This window comes from Zalophus californianus, chromosome 7, assembly GCF_009762305.2.
Source record: "Zalophus californianus isolate mZalCal1 chromosome 7, mZalCal1.pri.v2, whole genome shotgun sequence".
NCBI lineage: Eukaryota > Metazoa > Chordata > Mammalia > Carnivora > Otariidae > Zalophus > Zalophus californianus.
The window spans coordinates 61,185,872-61,202,602 of NC_045601.1; the positions used below are offsets into that span (position 1 = coordinate 61,185,872).

Sequence of the window (16,731 nt, forward strand, 5' to 3'; positions counted from 1 at the left end):
AAAGAATGATACTTCTAACTGTACTTTTAGGGAGATTTCTGCCAGATTATCTTTGTTCTTTCACATAATATCCATGAGAGATGCAGGATTGCTGGATGAAAGAAGTCCATCAGCAAAGGGTTCTGGGTTTGGGGGATGCTTTATAATAAAGTTTCAAAAGTTGTAAAGATTTCATTTTAAATTATGCTTAATATATTATTCTTGAGTCATTTGTATTTACTGTAGACATTTTATTACTCACATTAACTAGATTGGGAACATATTTATGGCTCAATAACAAAAATAGGATGCACTTGTTTGTATTCCAAAGGATTTGGGTTACCCAGAAAATGGTATTTTCAATTTTTTGTTTTAAATACACAGATTATATTACAGTGGGGAAGGGACATTCACAGTTGTGTAAGGGCACAAATAAATAGGTGAATAATGAGTGTTTATCGGGATAATCCAGTCCCCTCAAATCTTCCATTGAAGACTGAATTATATGGAACATTAATATTGAAACTCCCCGGTATTTGTTTTACCTGTATGGACAGAAAATCTTTGCTTTTTTTTCTATTGATTGCCATGTCACTCTGTGAATAGACCACAGGGTTCTGTCTAACACATTACACAGCAACTCTTCCAAAAGCATCTTCACTTAAAAAAAGAAAAAGTCAGAAGAACAGAGATTGTAGCAACTGGCCTTACCTGAGACCCTGCCCATGAGTGTCATTTTCGTGGTTGTGTTTTCCATCCTCATGGAACCACAGGCAGGAAGTTACTTCAGGAAGAGATCTGTTTTTGTTCTCTGTATCTAGGCGGTCTTTCTCCTACATTATTCTCAACCACTGACAATGTTTTTCTTTTTTTAAATATTTATTTATTTATTTGAGAGAGAGAGAGAGAGAGAGAGAGCACAAGCAGGGGGAGGGGCAGAGAGAGAGGGAGAAGCAGACTCCCTACCGAGCGGGGCACCCAACTCAGGGCTGGATCCCAGGACCGACCCTGGGATAATGACCTGAGTCAAAGGCAGCTGCTTAACTGACAGAGCCACCCAGGCCTCAACCATCAACAATGTTTTATTAATGCTTAGTTATGATCCAAGCTATAGAAAAAGGAATAAGTAAATGATCCAGGCTACAGAAAAAGGAATAATACAAGGCAAAACAGCACAGTTTTATGAGTTAGAGAAGTTTTTATTTTTTAAAAATACTTTAAAAAGGTATTTCAAGATATCCCTTCTAGACCTGTGTAAATTCGGTCTAAAATTTTATTAGATTATTTTAAATCATCTTGCTGATTTGTAGTTAGTGTTCACTTATCAAACATATGAGAAGTTCATTGAAACTGCAAGTTGGGAGACCTAATTCAAGTCCTGGTTTGTCAGCAACTTGCCATAAGTCTTGGATAAATTACCCAGCCTTTCTAGGCTTTTCTCTCCTCTGGTGACAAGTGAAGGGATTAGACTAGAATGAATGTGAAAGTTCTATTCTGACATTTTGTGCTGGAAAGATTTAATTTCTTATCTTTCACATGTTTTAATAAATATTAATAATATTCATACATTTGCATTCTACTTTATAGCTCACAAAGTGCTTTCACATATATGATCTCTTTTAAATCCCTCTGGTGCCTGTGAGTTAGGCACATTTCATAGAAGTGAGAACAAGCTCAGAGAAGTTGTAACTTATCCAAGATCACAGAGTTACTTACATAGCAGAGCTGGACAGACAGGTCTTCCTACTCCCAAGTTCGGTTTTCTTCTACTGTATTCAGGGTACTTCAAGGTTATGGTAATAGGACTAGTTAAGTTTCTGTTAAATCATAAGGTAATGTGGCATTGTTAAAAAAGAACCCTCTGGATGTAAAGTCAGAGAACCATGTGTCATTGAGAGTCTGACAGTATGATTTGGAGAAGTAAATCTCTCTGAGCCTTAGCTTCCTCATCAGTAATTACATGACTTTTGGGCGGACTTCTTGCTTAAAATTCTTTTAGTTTTTTTTTCGTAGGGCTGTGACTGTTTCTAGATGAATATTGTGGTAGATTAATATTAAAATAAAACTTGTCACAGAATCTAAGAGGTTAAAAAAATTACACCAAAAGATCACTCCTATTGGCTATTATTCATGCTCTTTGGCCACCGGCATATTAAAAACCTTGGACTAATATTATTGATGGAAAGCCACTTTTCAACTAACTAGTTAAGATTTCACCAAGAGGCAAATTATTTTGGCTGAGTTAGTGGAAAATGTATAGAGTTGCATTTTCTGAGAGATCTTGACTTGACAGAAGACTTTACTGGGTAACCAATGATAGAAAACCTAAGGGAGCTCAAGGTGAAGACATTTTTGGTCCTCTCTGCAGTGTGCGGAATATATACTATTTCTGCGTCTGATATAGTGTCTTCTTGTCATGCATACTCCTCACTGTGGAAGTTTATAATTGGTACACATTTCATTTTAAGATAAAGACAAATCACTTGAAAACAGTGGATGGTATGATGGTGAGTGTTTTAAGAGTTAGAGACAAAGAAGAGTTTTGAACCTGCTGCTTCTTTGCCCGCCTCCCCATCTGAGTAGAACATTGTAACTTTTGAAGCGAACACAGAATGGATCATAACCAGCTTGCTGAGCTGGTTCTTTATGCACAATTAAGCTTTGTTGGGACTTTCTTTATTTGTAATAGTGCTGTTATGGCGTGGGATGCTATTCAGCTCCAAACAACATTCCATTTAATAAGTAGGCATTAGTTCACCCATTAAATCAGTGCCATCACTAACTGATAAGTATCGCCCTGTTCCTTGGCCCCACTTGGCTCTTCTGCTCAGTAAATGAAGCATGGCAATGTTACGGCACTTGAGACGAGAACGTTGGAGGGAGGGTAGATTGAGCAATGATGACCAAAATTCCATCTAGTCACAGAAATGAAACTTTGCCCTAGTATTTCCCTTTCCTTAAATAAAAGCTTACATACTTTCCAAGCAGCACTTTAAGTGCCTTTAAAAACAAAACTAAACCAAAACACTCAACAAAACAAATAATAGCACCAACCACTATATCTCTTCTACACCAAGGAGGAGAAAATGTATGGGAGGCATGCTAAAGATATGCAACAAAAGATATGAATAAGAATGTTCATAACAGCATTGTTTGTAATAATCAAAACAAAAAAACAGCTCAATGTCTACCAGGACATAGAATAAATAAGTTATGGTGTATTTATACAATAGAAACTCAAGAAACTACCACTACACTCAACAACATGAATCGCTCTCACAGACCTAATGTTGAGAGAAAGGAGCCAGACCGTAACGTATGAATCCAACTACATAAAGACAAGAAAAGAAAAAAAAAGGCAAGAACCACTCTGGTATTAGAAGTCAGGAAAATGGTTACCTTTGGGGAGGAGTGAAGGATAGAGTTTTAAGAAAACAAGTGGGGGGGGGTTCTGAGTGCTAGTAATTATCTATTCTTTATCTGAGTGGTGAATACGTGGGTGTGTTCACTTTTCGCCAAACTCTACATTCATATTTTGTGTCCTTTCCTGAATATATTTTATACCTTAATGAAAAATTTTTTCAAAATTATTTATTTCAAAAATTAGAAATGAGAAACTTTTTTAGTTAGACTGGGTCTGAGTGCCCTAAAGGCATCAACTCAATTAAGTCTCACTGGCAATCATAAAAGAGCATTTATTTACTCATTAATAAATTATTTGTAGTTCACTTTTGATTTTAGAACAGACGAGATTTGCAGAAAAGTCGCAATGGTGGTACAGAAGTTCTACATACCACTCATCCATTTGCCCCTTATTTGTTAGCATCGTATATTATAATAGTACACTTGCTACAACTAAGAAACCAACATTAGCACATTACTGTTCACTAAATTCCATTCCAATTTCACTAGTTTTCCCACTAACATCCATTTCACGTTCTAGGATCCCATTCAAAATACCATGTTACATTTAGTGGTCCTATCACCCAAGTCCCCATCGGGTCTGTGACAGTTTCTCAGTTTTTCTTTGTTTGTTTTGTTATATTTTTTCCATTAACTAGATAGTTTGTTCAGGTATTTTGTAGGTTTTTCTGGGTTTTCTAATGTTGCCTCAAGGTCAGACTGGGTTTATGGGTCTTGAGGAAGAAAATTATGAAGATGAAGTGCCTTTCTCATTACACCATATCAGGGTGCATGCTATTAACTTGGTTTATCACTGATGGTGTTATCTTTCATCTGGCCAAGGTAGTGTTTACCAGGTTTCTCCACAATAAAGCTGCTTTTTCCTCCCTTCCATATTCTTTGGAAGCAAGTCACTAAGCTGCCCACACTCAAGGGAAATTGGGGATTAAGCTTCAAGTCCTTTTTAAAATGTCCAGTTTTGCATGCAATTTATACTGCACATCATATATTCTTTTTAAAAATGTCCAGTTTTGCATACAATTTTTATTGCACATATCAGTTCAGTTCATATATATAATTTATAAATAAATATCTTTATTATTTTGGCTCTTTAGGGGCAAATAGATAGCAAGTAATATGTTATCATCTCTTCATTAGTCAATGTTTTTTCATCTCAGTAGAAATCTTGTAACGAGATCAGTATAATGCAAACTTTAAAAAGTTGATACTGTATCTACTGAAAATAAACAAAAGTAACTGAGTAAGGGAGACGTGAGACCATCTCGTTCCTGAGAGATCATGGTCACGGTTTCCACATGTGAGAGAAATGAGCTTGCAGGACGGATTTGTATCTGAGGCAGAAGAGACTTGCAAACTTGGTGAATTATGCCTCTAGAGCACCTATAATTTATTTTCCACTTCAGCTCTGAAGACCTTACTACCCATAATCCCTATGCATTACCTGACCCACAACTCTGGACTGCAAAAGCCCTAGCAGGACTACACTACAGATGGCAAGCTGGTGCGAGGAACGGATTACTCCCACAGTGGGTTTCAACCACTGCCCGCTGGGTAGTAACTGAGCGATTTATAGGGCACGACTCGGGCTGGGAAGTCCGCAGGAATCTCCTCCCCTCGGCCTAGGAGAGGGCGGTCCAGACGCCGCGCAAGGTTCCAGCGCGAACGGCGCCCCGCCTCCCCTCTGGCTCGGCCCCGCCCCTCCTCGCGGTCTTTGCGTCTTCCTTCCGGGTCGCGCTGGGCCGGCCTCGCCGCCGCCGCGCCGGAGCGCGGGACTCTGGGAGCCGCGTCCGCGCCCGCGTCTCCCGGTGCCGCCTGGGTTGCTGGTGACCCCCGCGGCGTGCACCTCTCCCGGACCCTGCAGGGTACGGCCCTTACCTATACTTTTTCCTCCTGCGGGTCTCCGTCTTCCTCCTTCAGCGCTGGGGCGGGGCCGGGCTAGGGCGGAGCGCCGTGCTCCGGGGAACCCGGGCGCGGGGCAGAGGTCCCCCACCGGTTGCCTCCCGCCCCCCCCAAGCCTGTGCCGCTTTTCCGGAACTTGCTGGGCACCTGTGAGCGGCTTACGTGCCTTGGGTAGTGCTTCTCTGCCCCACTCTGCACGGCGTGAGGCGTCGTCCCGGCATCCACCCTGCCCAGGGTTGTTTACACCGCGGTATCAGCGGGCCGTGCAGACCCTGCAGTACCGCGTCGGCCACCTGCCCGCCTGTGTTGCTCCTGTGCGTGTTGCCTTGGTTTCCCTCTGGCATGGATGGTTTTTGACTAACCAGGCCCATATCTTCAGGATTGCCACAAGATACCGGCAGCAACTTTGTTTCTATGTTTAGGGGTGTCCTTAGAGTGTAGTGTTGATGGTGACCATCCACTTGGCCTCCTTGTCAACATGCTTACAGTGGAAGTGGTTTTGGATTGCCTTGATGGTTCCCAAATGCTTACTGCCACGTAGCCTCGGGATGCAGTCACTAGTTGAAATATACGAATAATAGAATAAATAGAATAGAATAAATAGAAAGGTGATATAAACCTGTGGTCCGGTAGTAGCACTGACGAGATCCCATGTTTGGCGTTGTGCCCTGGAGGATTCAACACCAGGTGTGGTGATCTTGTTCCAATTTGAGGACACAAGCTGCCTTTACTGCTTCCTGGCGTGTAGTCCTTGGTTTCAGGCACATTCTGTCCTTAAAAAGCTCACTTAATGCCTCTGTAGTTCTGTACTACATATTATACCTGTTGGTTAAGTAAAGGGAGATTTTTCTTAATACATCAACTATCCTACAGTTCTTCATTAGATACTAAGTTATTGGGGGAAAGAGACAGCGTTCTTGTTTTCCTAGTAGCAATGTCCATCACCCTATGGTAGGCTCTCTCTAATTGCTCATTGCATTGGATTCTTCTTTCCATACCTCTTTTTTGACTATCAACTTTTTAAACTGTCTCAAATTTTGGCTTTTCTGAACCCTGCAATTTACTGCGCTTCTCTTCTGTTACTGACTTGAAAATCAGAGAGGTCATCTCAATGTAAAATGGTTAATTTCTTCTTTATAATGCTGTGATCAAGTAATGCAGTTATAGTACTGTGTACATGACATCTTAAAATGTTAACTGCTGTCTTTTACTTTCAGATATGGTCAGTTAGCAAAAACTGCCCCTTTGTTCTTTGCTGTCTTAGTCTCTGCCTCATCATCATAATTTTCCTGTGATCAACATTCTGTCTTAACTTCATGGTGCTAACTTTGGTGTCCTCTTGGACTTTTTGCCACATGAACTGTAAATATATATATCCACCTGTTTTCTTCTAGTACTTTTAATGATCTTAGACTTCATCCAAAAATCTTTAACCTACCTCAAGTATATTTTGGTGTGAGAAAGGAAGTAAGGCACTTCCCCCCCATCCAAAATTATTAGCCATTGATCTCATCAATGGGATGGGATCTTTATTGCTCATATGTTTAAGTTAGTCACTCCACATCATTTTGCTTTACTTGCCTCTTTTGTTGGATTCTGTTTTCCCTACTGATAAATACTCTATTTATCCAAGGTCCTAATTCTTGCGTATTCTAAAGACGTTTTCTCAACTGCTGTTCAGTGATTTCTGGCTTCTTGTGCTGATACCATGCTGCTTTTCTTACTCTAGCTTTATAATGTGTTTAATGTCTAGTGATTCAGTGTCTGGCATATCATAGACCACTAAATATTTTTGTAATGACAACACTTAATGGGGTTAAATTGACTTCCTTCCCTCCCTTCTATTTTTTTTATTTATTTTAAAAGATTTTATTTATTTGGAGAGAGTATGAGCAGCAGGGAGGGGCAGAGGGAGAGGGAGAGAGAAGATTCAAGATTCAAGCAGACTCTGCATTGAGCGCAGAGCCCAACCCGCAGAGCAGGGGCTCCATCCCAAGACCTTGAGATCATGACCTGAGCCGAAATCAAGAGTTGGACGCTTAACTGACTAAGTCACCTTACCAACCCCTCCCCTGCCCCTCTAAAATTTCTTGTCTGTGCTTGAAATTACTATTTTTTTACCTAACCTATTTCATGGTATGTTGAATCATTAACCATTGCTAAATAAATCCCTTCTTTTGGTACCTCAGAACTTGCCACATAGAGTTGCTCCTCAGAGTTGTACATAAAAAAGCAGCTGTTCAAAATCTGCATATCTTTTAACTTTGGATTGTGTTATTAGTAAGTGTAGTGTGTCTCTTCTCAGCTATGACTCAGGACTTTCTGTACCTGGTTTCAGCAGCTCTGAGGGATAAGTGCCCATAGAAATGACACCCAGGACAGCCCCTTGTCCATTTGTACTTTACCGTCCCAACTGGACATCTTAAATGTAATGAATTTTCAAGTGCTGCCATAACAGATGCTTAGAAACTTTATTAGATTATAAAATGAATATATACATTCTTCAAAAAAAAAAAGTCAAGTAATACAGAAGTAGCCAAAGGAGAAAGTGAAAGTGTTGTGTGCCCACCTATTCAATAACCCCATTTCCCAGAGATCATCATTAATCATTTGTTCTCCTTCCAGACACAAAAAATACATGTGTATAAGTCTACATTTGTTTCATAAATGGCAGTGTACTATATATAATTTTCTATAACTTCCATTTAGTAATAATTGAACATCTTTCTGTCAGTGCATATAACATTATCTTTTGAAAGACTTTCTGGTATTTCAATGTAGGAATAACCTAAAATTTATTTAACTGATTCCCTGTTGATATTTAAGCTATTTCAAATTTATTTCTATTACAGAATAGAAATTTAAGCAATTTCAAATTTATTTCTGTTACAGAATAGAAATTTATTTCTATTATTCATTTTGTATATATATTTTAGCACATTTGTTTATTTCCTTGGTGTAAATGCTTAGACAAGCAATTGCTGGGTCAAAGGCTATATACATTTTAAATTATGATAGATTGTGCCATATTGCTCTTCAAAAGGTGTTGGAAGAGTAAATTTATACACTTTATAAGAATGCTGCTGCTTCCATATCATTGCCATGGATTGTTACAGGTCTTGAGATTTTACCCTACTTGCAAGCCAGCAGTTTGATGGATACTGGCAAAAGACATGAGACTCCCGGGCCAGAGACTCAAAGCACAGCAACAGCGGTAGCCAGAGTATCATCATTTTCTTGTGCTGCTTCCTTGAACCCCAGTTTCTACTGGGTGATGTGATAATGAAGAGATGACTCTAGCACACACAGATTACATTACAGGACAGGAACCCTGAGTCTTCCATAATGGGCTGCAAGTAAACTTGCTTAACCTTTGTGCTAGAGAGAAGCATTGTATTTATTATACTGGATGATAAACAAACCTGCCCTCTTCTCCAAAGGGAAACCTCTCTTTATCTACCATGGATGTTTGCTATATAGACCTCCCTGAAAAGATAGTCTGGAACAAAGGCCATCGGTGCTCCGGCTTATAAGACATGCAGAAACATGAGAGACCTGTGAAGAATTGTATCCAGGTGATACAATCATTTTTAACATTTTAGTAGTTTTATGGATGAAAAATGGTATGTTTTTACTGTTTTAATTTTGCATTTCTTTGTTTATTGATGGAGTTAAATATCTGTAAATTATTGGTCATTTGCATTCTTTTGTAACTTACATGTTCATCATCTACTTAGTTTTCTGTTGAAGTGTTTCTCTTTTTCTTATTGATTTGTAATAGCTCTGTACATGTTGTGGCTACTAGTGACTTGGTACACCGTTTAATAGTTTTTTTTTTTTTCATAGTCTATTCTAATGCTTTTTCTGGGAACTTTTGCTTTACAGAAATTTTTATAATACTTAAGTTGTCAGTTCTATTATTCTCTTCCTTTATGACCTCTAAGTTTCCACCCCAAGATTATTAAAATACTTTGTACAAATTCCCCTAATTGGAATTTTGTATCATAAATTTGGATTAAAAAATGGTTGCTATGATAATATTCCAAATTTATTTTTCTAAGTATCTGGACATTTTTCTAAAACATTTTTTTTTTGATAAGCCATCCTTTCCCTGTTGTTTTTACTGACACATTTATTATACTATATTATTTTTTCCCTCAAAATTGAGCAAAATATGTTGGTTTCCTACTGTGACTATCAATTTGGTTGAATTCATCCTATGTGTAATTGTTTGGATTTTAATCTTACAAAGTATAAAATATCCTTTTTGCCTTGTTTAATGATTTTTGCCTTGGAGTCAACACTGCCTGATATTACTATTGTCATCTCTGTCAGTTTTGTGTGTACCAGATCTTTATTGCTCACATGTTTAATTTTAGTCATTCCACATCATTTTGCTTTACTTGCCTCTTTTAAACATCAAACATCATATAGCTGGACTTTTATTTCTCTCTCTAGTTTTCCCTCCTCCTAATTCAAAAGTTTATTTTTTTGCATTTTTAAACTTTTTTTAGAAAGATAATTATAGAGGGGCGCCTGGATGGCTTAGTTGGTTAAGTGTTTGACCCTTGATTTCAGGATTTTGGCTCAGGTCCTGATCTCAGGGTCATGACATCCAGCCCCACATTGGGCTCTGTGCTGAGTGTGGAGCCAGTTTAAGATTCTCTCTCTTCCTCTCCCTCAGCCCCTCTACTCCCTCTGGAAAAAAAAAAAAAAGAAAATTATGGATTCATATGCAATTATAAGAAATAATATAGAGAAATCCTATGTATACTTCACCTAGTTTCCTCCTGTGGTAACATCTTGCATAACTATAGGACAGTATTACACCCAGGAAATTGACATTGGTACAATCTACAGACCTTATCCAGATTTCATGACTTTTACATGCACTTGTGTGTGTTTGCATTTAATTCTCTGCAAATATTATGTAGATCTTGTGACCACCACCATAGTCAAAATACAGAACAGTTCCATTACAAAGATCCCTTGTGCAAAAGACTTTATCTTTTAATAGGATAATTTAATCTATTCATATTTACCTTTTTTTCTCTCTCTTACAAGTTCAGAAATTCTAAAATCATCTATAACTGTTCCCTTATACCTCCATTCAATAACGTGAGGCTGTAACTCCTTGCCTTCCCTACATGCTTAGTTTTATTGATTTGATTTTTTTTTTTAACATTACTTGTGTTTTTTTCCCCCAACCATCCTTTTCATCTTCACCAGTACTGTATCTGTAAAGATTTAAATTTGACTGTAAGGTCACTAGTAACTTGAATATTACATCTTTCCCTTTTGAAAATACTTTCTTTGGTTTTTGACTGGAATATTTTCTTGAAGATTTTTTTAAGAAGACTTACGGAAAGTATATTTGTATGTCCAGAAATATTTTTCATTGTGTTTTTTGTTTTTCTATGTGAATAAGAGTTTGAGTCAGTTTTTTTCTTTAGAATTCCTGAAATATTACATTATCTTCTAGCATTTCCTTGAATTTCTATCAGCTTCAGTCTCTTGCATTCATTTTATATAGGCATTAGGTTTCTTGCATCTGTGTTCTAAGTTACTCATCATTTTTTTCATTAAAATTTTTAATTTGGCCACCATGTTTTTAATTTCAAAGACCTTAAAATTTTTTAAAAATAGTTTCTCCTTGTTTTGTGAATCCTATACTCTATTAATTCACACTAAAGATAACAATTATGATTTTAAAACTACTTTCCTATTGTTTACTAACTTTTACTGGAGACCATTTGCTCTAATTGCCCAACTTGTTTCCTTGTATTTAAGATAGGTAATTCTACTCCTACATATAAATGCAGATCTATGTTGGCTGATTTGTTCCTGGTTGGGAATCTCTGTGAAGTCATGAAGGTCACTGTTCTCTCTTCCAGAGGGGTAGTTCCCTAAAGGCAGGTGAATGGAAAGGCCTCTGTGATTGGGCTTTGTCCTAGACACAATGAGTGGGCAGGACATGTCAACTAATACATAACTTTCTTTCAGAGTGTGCTGGTCAAGAACAGACTAATAAAGTAGGACCCCTATAAATAAGCCAGTATGAGGATATTAAATCTCCAACTTGACTTTGTTTTGGTCCAAAACAAAGACTGAAATCAAAAAGCATACAGAACAGTTCTATCACCCAAGGAATTCCTTTGTGTGGGCCTGTTGTAGTCATTGGAGTCAACCCGTCTTTTCCTCTAACTTCCTGGCAATCACTGATCTATTTGCCTTCCCTGTAGTTTGCTTTTTTCAGAGTATCCTGTAAATGAAGTTCTATAACATATAGCCTTTTGGGTATAGCTTCTTTCACTTACAAAATCATTTTCAGATTCATCTGTGCTATTTGCTGAATCAGTGGTTCATTCTGTTTTATTACTAAGTACTATTTCATCGTATGGATGTATGGTTGTTTATCCTTTCACCTGTTGAAGGACATCATTCATGTTTCCAGGTTGGAGTGATTGTGAATAAATATATAAACATTTGTGTACAGGTTTTTGTTTGCAAATAGGTTTTCAGTGCAATTGGATAAATAATGTAGGAGTGGGATTGCTAGATGGTTTGGTAAGGGTATGTTGAGCTTTATAATAAACTGCCAAAGTTTTCCAAAGTGGCTATACCATTTTGCATTCCCACTGGAAGTGTTTGCAGCATCCAATTTGGTATCATCTTGAAATTTCAATAATCTGTAATTAACTGTTCCCAGGTTTAAGGTATTAAATGTTATCTGTCCCAGAGTTTACCCTTTTGAAATTATACTTGACATTGCTCTTAAGTAAAATGTTCGCTAGGATACACAAAAATTTGCCATAAAAGGAAAAAAAATGATAAATTGGACTTAATAAAAATTGGAAAGTTTTCTCTTTAAAAGATACTGTCAAATAGATGAAAAGTCCGGCACTGACTGGGAGAAAAGTTTGCAAAACGTATATCTGATAAAAAGCTTATATCTAGACTGTACAAAGAACTCTTACAACTAAATAATAGGAAAACAAAAAAACCTGATTCTAAAAAAATGGGTAAAATAGACATTTCACTAAAGAAGATACAAATAGCAAATAAAGACATGAAAAAATGCTCCACATCATTACTAGTCAATTGAGAAATGCAAATTAAAACAAGATATTTACCACCCACCCCCTGGAATGGTTCAAGACTGACAACATTGACTACTGATGAGGATGTGGAACAACTAGACGTCTCATATATTGCTGGTGGAAATGTAAAATGTTGGCAGCCATTTTAGAAACACTTTGGCACAAGAAACAACCCAAATGTTTATCAACAGGTGAGTGGATATGTCCATATAATGGATATGATTCAGTAATAAAAAGGAACAAACTAGTGATACACATAACAACAGGGATAAATCTAAAGATAGGCTGTGCAGAATACCCTAGACACAAAAGAATATGACCATATTATTTCACTTATGTGTAACTCTAGAATAAAGGACAATCTCATTTGTAGTGATAAGAAGCAGGTTATTTTTATCTGGTGCAGGAAGTAGAAGGGTGATTGGGAGGGAGCAGCAATGAACCTTTTGGGCTGATGGAAATATTCCATATTTAGATTCTGGAGGTGGTTACATTGGTATATGTCTTTGTCAAAACTCATTAAGCTACACACTTAAAATGGGGTACATTTTTTTTTGGAATGTAAATTACACACCAAAGTTAATTTAACAGTATTATACCATTTTAGTTAATTGCTCTTTTAGCATCAATGGTTAGCAGTGACATACCTATGATCTTGTAGTTGGATTTTTGTTAGGAAGGCTAAGTGTAAATTCAATATATTTCTATTAGGTAAAAGCTCTTTATTTTACTGTACAAAAATGTATAGTTAGTATCTGAACAAAGTAAATTCAATATACTTTATGGTTTTAGTAGCTAGAGAGATTTGTTTTCTCTCTTCAGTGAGTCCATTAAAATTGCCCTTAGCCAGATGTCCTTAATATTTTAGATTTTAGTTAAATAGATACTGTGTATCTGCCAAATGTTTAGAGTTATTCTAAATTCACAGTCCTTCCCATTCATATGGTTTATTCTTACCCATCATTAACAAGAGAAGGTGAAATATAGAGAATATGCCATTGGTGGCAGCTTATCTAAGGTACTTTCTATATCAGACCTTTGTTATTAGAAACATGTCCTTCCTGTCCCTTTGTGAGATAGCACTTTGCGCAGGAAGAGGGTTTTCAGGTCCATTGTATTAAATCACCAGACATCTATCCCTACAGCTCTGCTTTTTAAAACAAAAAGAAAACATTGACTCCTCGATTCCTTTCTCTCTCTACTAAAGAATGGTCATGAAATATTTCATAAGTTGAGATATGCTTGTTAAAGAAAGTTTTGGAAAGAAAGGAAAGATAACTAACCATTATCATAATTATCATAATTTCTAGGTTAAATTGATTCTAAATCTTCTCCCTTGTGTTCTGACAAGTTTATTCCTGATTTGACTTCTTATGCACTTTTTACATGGTCCTCACCATTTGTTCATTAACTCAGCAAAAGTTTTGAAATGCCCGCTGTTGCCATACTTTTTGTATTTTAAGTCCTACTTTGACTCCTGGAAGAGAAAGAAGTATTGTTTGTCCTTTTGGTTTTCAGGATTTTTCCTCGGCCTTTAGGTTTTTTCTTCCTGAGTGGTTCCCCTGCTCTCTTTTGCTCTATTTGCCTGGATTTTCAAGAAGCTTTGAAGCTAGGTAGGAAGCTCTGTGTTCCCTGTCCATACACTTGGCTGAGTTAGGAACTTTACATGTTTATTCTATATTGGGGCCTTGTTGAATAAAAACTGTAATCTGAATAAAAGTGTTTTAACTGGAGGAGAATTTACTTAGGGGAAGAGAGGCATGTAAAGTAATATTCCATCCCCAGTAGTCTCCTTACTAACACTGGTACATTATTTTATTTTATTTTTTTTTAAGATTTTATTTATTTATTTATTTGACAGAGAGAGACACAGCGAGAGAGGGAACACAAGCAGGCGGAGTGGGAGAGGGAGAAGCAGGCTTCCTGCTGAGCAGGGAGCCTGAAGCGGGGCTCGATCCCAGGACCCCGGATCATGACCTAAGCTGAAGGCACACGCTTAACGGCTGAGCCACCCAGGCGCCCCAGGTTATCACTTTTTCTAAGAACTTCTTTTCTACTCATAGTTTTTCAGTTCTTCTTAATCATTCTATGGTCTTAACAGAGATTTGGAGTGTTAAAAAAATTCATTGTATTTGAGAAAATAGTTCCCTTTTACCTCTCCAATCATCTCTTTCATGGATCTTTCTTTAATTTCAATCAGAGTTTCTTTGTAGCCAAGGTCAAGTCTCTTTTATGTGTTCAGGGGCTGCTTTTGTGCTAACAGAGGTTACTATTTTTTACATTCTCTTTGAACAGTAAAATTTCAATATGTATACTATTCCTTATTGGATGGCTTCAAAGAAGGTCATACATTTGATTCTTACCTATTGTGTTTCGGTTTTTATTATCCATTTTCCCCCTCTTTTGCTCTGTATCAAGATATGGAACTTTTTTTGCTTCATTTTTCGGTCTCATGTTCTTATCTTGAAGAGTCCCTGGTTTCATTTCTGTGTTTATTTTAATTCTGTCCCGCCATCTTCTCTGCCCATCTTCAAAAAGAAACCAGAACAAATGCTTATTGAGCATATCTTGGCATGTGCTAAGCCCTAAGGGTGTAGTTATGATTAAATCACCTTCTCTGAACTTGAGGAATTCATAGTCTGTTGGGGTAGAAGAAAATCTCACCACATAAGAAGTGGCACACAAAAATGTAAGAGCAGAGAAAAAGTGAGTGGTAGACCAAGTCTGTACGTGACCTTAAAGGATGAATAAGAGGCTGCCAAGTGGGGAAGAACAGGGCATTCCAGAGCAGCCCAGCCTCAGTGGAAGACTTGAGGATGTTGAGGTGTGCAAGCACGAGTGTGGCTGGGGGTGAGGCAGATGTTCTACAGCAAAGGTGGGGCGTGTGGAAATGGAAGGGATGGCGGGAGAAGACATGCCAAGGTAGGTGGAACATTCTTGGGTGTCATTTTATTAAAAGACGGCCTTCTCTTAATGGTACCTCTATATATTTGAGAATGAAGAGGAAGAAGGCCCGGGGAGGAGAGGTTATCAGACAGGCAGAAGGAGATAGAAGAGCCTGCGGTGGTCTAGAAGCGTAGAGGGGGCAGGCCAGGAAAGAGGGCTGGTTGTGAGGGGCAGCTGCCGCTGAATTCAAATATGATTCCCCTCTTCTTGATTGATATTTTCCTCCATTCACCGATGTCTGGATTTCTAGACTTGTCCAGAAAAGTCCCTTCCTCAAAATAGCATCTCTCGATCAGTTTTGGCAGGATTCAGAAATGATAACATTACCAGGTTTGGCCTTTTTATCTTGATTTCTTACCACATTATGCACTCTGTTACATTTTGGTGTGATGCTGCGGAGCTGCCTAGACCGTCGTCTTTCCCCATCACTTCCTCGGCTTGTGTCTGTGGGCCGTTCTGCGGCAGGACTGCGTTGTCACTTGCCTTCAGTATCTGGCTGTGCCTCGTCGCCTGTCCTTTTTGCTTCTCTATCTTTTCACTTTAAGTTGAGAATCCTCTTGGGCTTTTAAGCTTGTTTCTAGGTTCTTTCATCCCACTGTGAACCTGGCTTTGGCGTGGTCCTGGTTCAAGTTCATTTTGATGGCCTCCTTTTGTTTATTTTATGGAAAGTCCTTTGCCTTCCTCTTTGCGGTGCCAGAGCAGGAGCCGTCTTCTCTGCGGTTCCTGCCATCCTGCTTCTCTCCGCCTCATCGACTCCCCATCTCACTTCAAATCTCAGTAGAAAACATATGTTCTCCCTTGTCTATACCTCTTAATTTCTCTTTTCCACTGTTATTGCTTTCTCTGTAATTGTATTATTTAACTTTGTTAAGCATTTTATAATATGAAAGATGTAGTTGAAAATAAAGTTGTACTATAATAAAATCATGTCGTGTAAAGCAAGTTGTTTCCCAAGGAGTATGAAAGTCTCAGGATAGAAGTTAAAATGGCTGTTGTTCTGTATTCCTTGATTGTGCTAGTATAAAAGTTCCGTGTGTTGTGGAGAATTTCTCCCCTCATAGCCATTGTTGATAAGTAATTGGATTAAACAACTAATAAAATGATGGTGACCCTATTTTTAATTGTGACTTTTTGTTAAATGGAAAATAATGTTTTTATATGCTGTGAGAGTTTTAAAAATTAAAGTAGCATTTTGAATGAACTGGAAGAGAAATGTCTCTCAAAAGGTATATTTTATAATCACCCTTTTGGACCACTTTAGTGTACCAGACTAATATTTATTTATTTGCACCAGGTGGGAAAAGCCATTTTGTCTTTGAATCCCATTCTCCTCATAAAATAGAGTTATTGTATCTTTTGCATTTGGTTCATTGCTCATTGGGAT

The 16,731-nt window shown here is 37.8% G+C and overlaps 1 protein-coding gene across 1 annotated transcript in view; it reads left to right on the top strand.

Moving 5' to 3' along the window:
• Positions 1 to 5,129: 5,129 nt before the first annotated feature.
• Positions 5,130 to 16,731, top strand: part of FBXL4 (F-box and leucine rich repeat protein 4) — a 79,415-nt gene continuing 67,813 nt past the window's right edge. The window contains exon 1 of the mRNA XM_027602465.1: positions 5,130 to 5,264. The gene's annotated coding sequence lies outside the window, so the exon portion shown is untranslated. The remainder of the gene's footprint in view (positions 5,265 to 16,731) is intronic.